The sequence below is a fragment of the Aplysia californica genome, unplaced genomic scaffold (genome assembly GCF_000002075.1).
Source record: "Aplysia californica isolate F4 #8 unplaced genomic scaffold, AplCal3.0 scaffold00180, whole genome shotgun sequence".
Classification (NCBI taxonomy): Eukaryota; Metazoa; Mollusca; class Gastropoda; order Aplysiida; family Aplysiidae; genus Aplysia; species Aplysia californica.
Genome location: NW_004797450.1, coordinates 192,756 through 197,984, shown reverse-complemented (window position 1 = coordinate 197,984; position 5,229 = coordinate 192,756). Strand labels below are relative to the sequence as shown.

The 5,229-nt window shown below is 35.6% G+C and overlaps 1 long non-coding RNA gene across 1 annotated transcript in view; it reads right to left on the bottom strand.

Annotated features, from left to right (window-relative positions):
• Positions 1-2,136: 2,136 nt before the first annotated feature.
• Positions 2,137-5,229, bottom strand: part of LOC101856658 — a 3,546-nt gene continuing 453 nt past the window's right edge. The window contains exons 2-3 of the long non-coding RNA XR_220462.3: positions 4,891-4,977; positions 2,137-2,267 (exon numbers count right to left, since the gene is read on the bottom strand). This is a non-coding gene — a long non-coding RNA (uncharacterized LOC101856658). The remainder of the gene's footprint in view (positions 2,268-4,890; positions 4,978-5,229) is intronic.

Here is a 5,229-nt window from a genome sequence, read left to right as displayed (position 1 = left end):
AATAATAAATATTAATAATATTATTATAATGCTTTTATCCCATGGGAGCTCCAGTGGCTAAGTGAGTAGTGAGTTTAGACTTAAGTAATGTCAAGCAAGTGTCGGTGACACGGGGATCAGATGGGTTGTCACTGGAGTGTGTCCTTGAGCAAGACACGACAACCCTAGCTCAAAATACAGGATGTTGCACAGTGGCGACCGACAACGGCATGGTCGTAAACTGTTCTGTATTTGTGTAATATTGTGTATTTATGTATGTACGTATTTATAATTATGTATATATATGTATGTATGTTTGCCATTGTAAAACAAAGTGGCCTTCTGGGACAAATAAAAGTGTAATTTATATATTTATATTATATATTATACCAGTAAAAGCTCTGAGCTCTGAGTCACATTCATGCATAATAAATCATCAATGCTGGGTTATAACATTCAGAGTTAGTAAAATAAAGCACCACTGGGATTTATACCATTTAGACAGAGTCAATAAAATAAATCACTAATGCTGATTTATTTGTAACAGACATAGTCCATAAAATAAATCACCACTGCTGACTTATAACTTACAGAGTCAATGAAACAAATCACCTTTGGGATTTATATATAATATACAGAGTCCATAAAATAAATCACCAGTTCTGATTTATAAAATACAGAGTCAATAAAATAAATCACTGATGCTGATTTGTCACTGCGAGTATATGGAGACTCCCTTTACCCACATAATCGTCAGTACATTTCGCTATCCACATAATATGGAGCATTCAGATATTTCCGAGAAAAATTTAAAAAAAACTAAACACTATTTTTCTTCGTCTAATACACGTTTTAACCTCTATAATTAACACAGGGCGAAAGACAAGAACTCAGATGGCCGCGAGAGGGGAAATATGTAAAGTACAGCAAAGCACAGTAAAGCCTTTAGATTTTTACAATCTACATTTAAGCTATCATAAAATTAATTGTTGATGCAAATTGAAATGTGAAAGCTGATTTTAAAAAATTGTGCTTAGGTCAAATTTTAATGCCTTAAGACCGGAGTTTTCAAATTTTGTTCCATATGCGTATAGCGAACTGCAATGACGATATCCTAGCCATACTGTTCTGACATCTCTTCTCTCCTCAGCTGATAAAGCGCCTTTTTTCATTTGGCGCCTCATTTTTTTGATTTTCAAAACAGATAGCCAGATCAGCTACCCTACTTGTGTGGAAAAAATCAAGGTGTGAAACTGTGACTAGTTTTTTAATAAATTAGAATTCAAATTTCAGAAGAATGTCTTTTTAAATAGTTACCTTGACAAAAATGCTTTTTGTCTCGATACTGCTGTGAATCTAAAATAAAAGGTGTTTTATCAGCAAAGTGTTTATATGTGAGGCATCTTGGTGAACTCAGGCGCTCGTTAAAATAATTAAATCAAAGAAAATGGAATTTTTGGAGGCCGATGGGCAATATTTTTCAAATTTTCTTTGTTGGCTCACCACCTTTTATATCCATTTAAAAACACGTTTTTGTGTGTATTTTACTGAAAAACATTGATTAAAGGCACAAAAAGTAAATTTTCAAGTTTCCAAGGACTCTAAAGGCTATGGAAGTTACTAAACCTTGGCAGCCATTTTATCTCTAACTCTACCTCTGAAACCAGGTGACTTCTTTCAATGGCAAATGTCTCTATACTTCTATTCAAGATAGATCGGTATTTTTTTTTTCACCAAAAGCAAGGAAAATGAACAGGCTTTAAGATGATACCAATAACTCCATATGCCCAAAAATTGACAAGCGCCTGATTCCACCACGTCAAGACACATATTGCTTTATCGAGAAGTAAAAAATCCTCAAGGAGATGAAATTTTTTAATAAGAATAAGTGAACCGTAATAAGATAATTGTGAAGTGTGCTAACAAAATGAGTTACTTCTCGCAATCCATGAATGGAGATATCAGCCACAAATCTACACAAGGGTCATATTTGTAGACTCTAAACCAATGCCATTCTCTTCAAGTTTAACATGTCTTTTATCATTCCATACTGATAAATTGTAAAAATTCAGCCTATACATTTGATGTTTCTATTTCCATTGGTCTAAAATCTGAGAAGTAACTCATTTTGTCAGCACACTTCACAATTTTCAAACATTTTTTTTACGGAAGACATTTGAGTGTATTACCCAGAGGCGCTGGCTTTTTTCAGTGGGTGGGGCCCACAGGTTCCTCTGACACTTGCAAATAGCTGTTTCCCTCTGCAGCTCCGTTTTCTTCATCAAAGTCTAGAAGAGAAATAGATAGTAAAAAAAATTATAATGATGATGATGATGATGATGATCATCATCATCATCATCATCAATATCGTCATCATCATCATCATCATAATAATCCAGTTTCAGATCTGCGACAGACATTGACGATCATGGTTCTCCTTTCATTCCTTTGCTCGGATGCTCTCTAAAAAGCTACGTTTTCCTGATCTTTCCCTGTTACCCATTTGTTTAGGTTACCCAAGTATGTTGTTCTGGGCCTTCCCCTGCCTTGCTTTCCCTCAATTTTGCCAGTGAGAGCTAAATGTTCAAGACCCTTATGTCTATTTATGTGTCCCCAAAACTGCATGTGTTGTTTCCTGATTGTTTTTAATATTGAGCGTTCCACGTGGCCTTCAACAAGCACTACCTCATTTGATTTCTTTTCCTTCCACGATACTCTAGGCAGTCTCCTAAGAAACCACATTTCTGTTGCTTCTATTTTATTTTCACTGTCTTTAGTGATTGTCCATCATCATAATAATGATAATAATCATAATAATCATAATAATGATAATAATAATAATAATAATAATAATAATAATAATAATAATGATAATAATAATAATAATAATAAGAGTAGGCTAGTAACATGCATAATACTCATAATAATCATAATAATAGGCAGAATAATAATAGGCCTAATAATAATAATTAGAAGAAGAAGAAGAAGAAGAAGAAGAAGAAGAAGAAGAAGAAGAAGAAGAAGAAAAAGAAAAAGAAGAAGAAAAAGAAGAAGAAGAAGAAGAAGAATTACAACAGTAACAATAATAATATGAATAAGAATAAGAATAATAGCTCGTTCGTCAATGTCTGACGTTGACCAGTAGGCCTACATCCACCAAAGAGAACATTTCTTAAGCGAAATAAAAGAATTAGAAGAATGAAAGGTTAAAGAGTAAAAAAAAAGTCTTTTAAAATAAAAAATACGGGGTTAGATAAAAGATTGTCAAAATTTAAAGAATGAGCTAATAGGAACAGAAATAATGCTTCCCAAACAGAGCAAAGGGAAATAACAAGATTAGAGAAAAAAGATAAGATTAGATAAGACAAGATAATGCTTTGTTGTCACAGAGAGAAATTGTTCTAGGCTGTACAGGACCGTAAAAACACATGCAGGTATACATAAAAAAATAAATCATATATTACTCTCCTTAAAATTCCATACATTTTTATATGAAAAGAAAAGTAAAGCAGACAATAATATAGGCCTACATATCACATCAGATGCATCATTCGATCACATGCAGAAATTTATCACAAGACCTTAAGAATTATAATTCAGGTCACATCTGAAAGCAAATTAACACAAAGCCTAGAAATTAATAAATAAAGACACTGTATTACCTGTCCTGGGCAACAACGTCATTGCACACCGGACAGGTCCGTAAGTGCTCAGTAACTGTTCCCCCCAGCACCAAAGCCTGCAAGGTATCCATACTGATTGTTCCAACAAACAATGACCATGGGAAGTATGGCTGCGGGTTAGTCAGTCGCTTACGTGGGTGTTTGACTGCCTTAGGGGCGGTGCCAGGCATGAATATATATAATTATGTCCCCTTCCCTTGTATGGGGGCTCTGCCAGGGTGGCAGTATACATCCCCAAGTTGTAAAAACACATCATGAATTTAGATTATATGTGAGGCAGCGTTGGGGAATCAGGCTCTCTTCAAAATAATCAAAGTGAAGAAACTTGCATTTTTCCACAGGTTTGTGGATTTTTATCAGATTTTTGTTTTTGGGCTCAACACCTTTCATGACCATTACAAAACTCATTTCTGTGTGGATTTTTCTGAAAAACGTTGATTAAAGACACAAAAGATATACATTTTCAGTTACCACAAATTCTTAAGCTAAGGAAATAACTAATTTTTGGCGACCATTTTCTCACTAATTTTACCTCTGAAAACAGGTAACCCCCACCTCCTTCATTCTCAAATATCTCGACTTGTATTTAAGATAAACGGATATTTTTTTCATCCAAATAAAGACAAGTGAACAAGCTTTAAGATGATACGAATACCTCTACATGCCCAAAAATTGACGAAAGCCTGACTCCACCACGCTGCCTCACATATTTCTTCAAAAGGGAAACGGTGCGGGAGCTACGGAGATCGTGCTCCCTTGACGATGCTCCCATCATTATGTTATTATAGTAGAGGGTTTTACGGCGCTCGCAACTGCATATGGTCATATGAGCGCCAAGGGGTGTGTGTCAACAGAGAAGTCTTTACAGGGAATCAGACTTACTCTGCTCACTTCTCTAGCTTCAACAGCACAAGGTCTGCTTCGACTATCAAGGCACCCCGGAAATAGCAGGTCACAAAGAGTGTGACAAACATACAAAAGAAGTAGAGGAAAATTACAATAGTAAGGATTAGGAAAGAAAAAGCAGCAGTTCCCTGTTGTAGATCAGGCAGTTATGAGCGTGACACGAATCAGCCCATTTACAATTCTACTGAGCTTGAACGAGAAATGTCCCCCCTTTGGAAATGGCCTAAAGACACTACAGTCAGTGGCACTGCCCCGGGGGCAACAACGCTCCCAGCATTATCGCCTACTAAAAAGGTACCAAATAAAGACAGCGTAGGCCTACCTGCAGAGACAAAGCTGTAGACTGATTCATTCACAAGCTGTAGATATACGTCCTCATCATCACACTGTCTGTCTCCTTTTTTGGGGCCTAGAGAGAACACAGTTTGGTTGAAGTTTCAGTTTTAGTTAGCGTAAAAGTATTACGGTATTTTGCTTTTGTTTTTTTTTATTTTAGTAAATTAAACAAACTTTTTTTCTTTTGTTAAATGCTTTACGGCACTCGCAATTGCATAAGGTCATATGACCGCGCTGGGCACATTAAACTTTTTTGCAGTTGGTAGGGAATTGTTTGGGTAAAGATAAAAAGAAGCATATCAACGCTCTAATGACCATTTAGAGC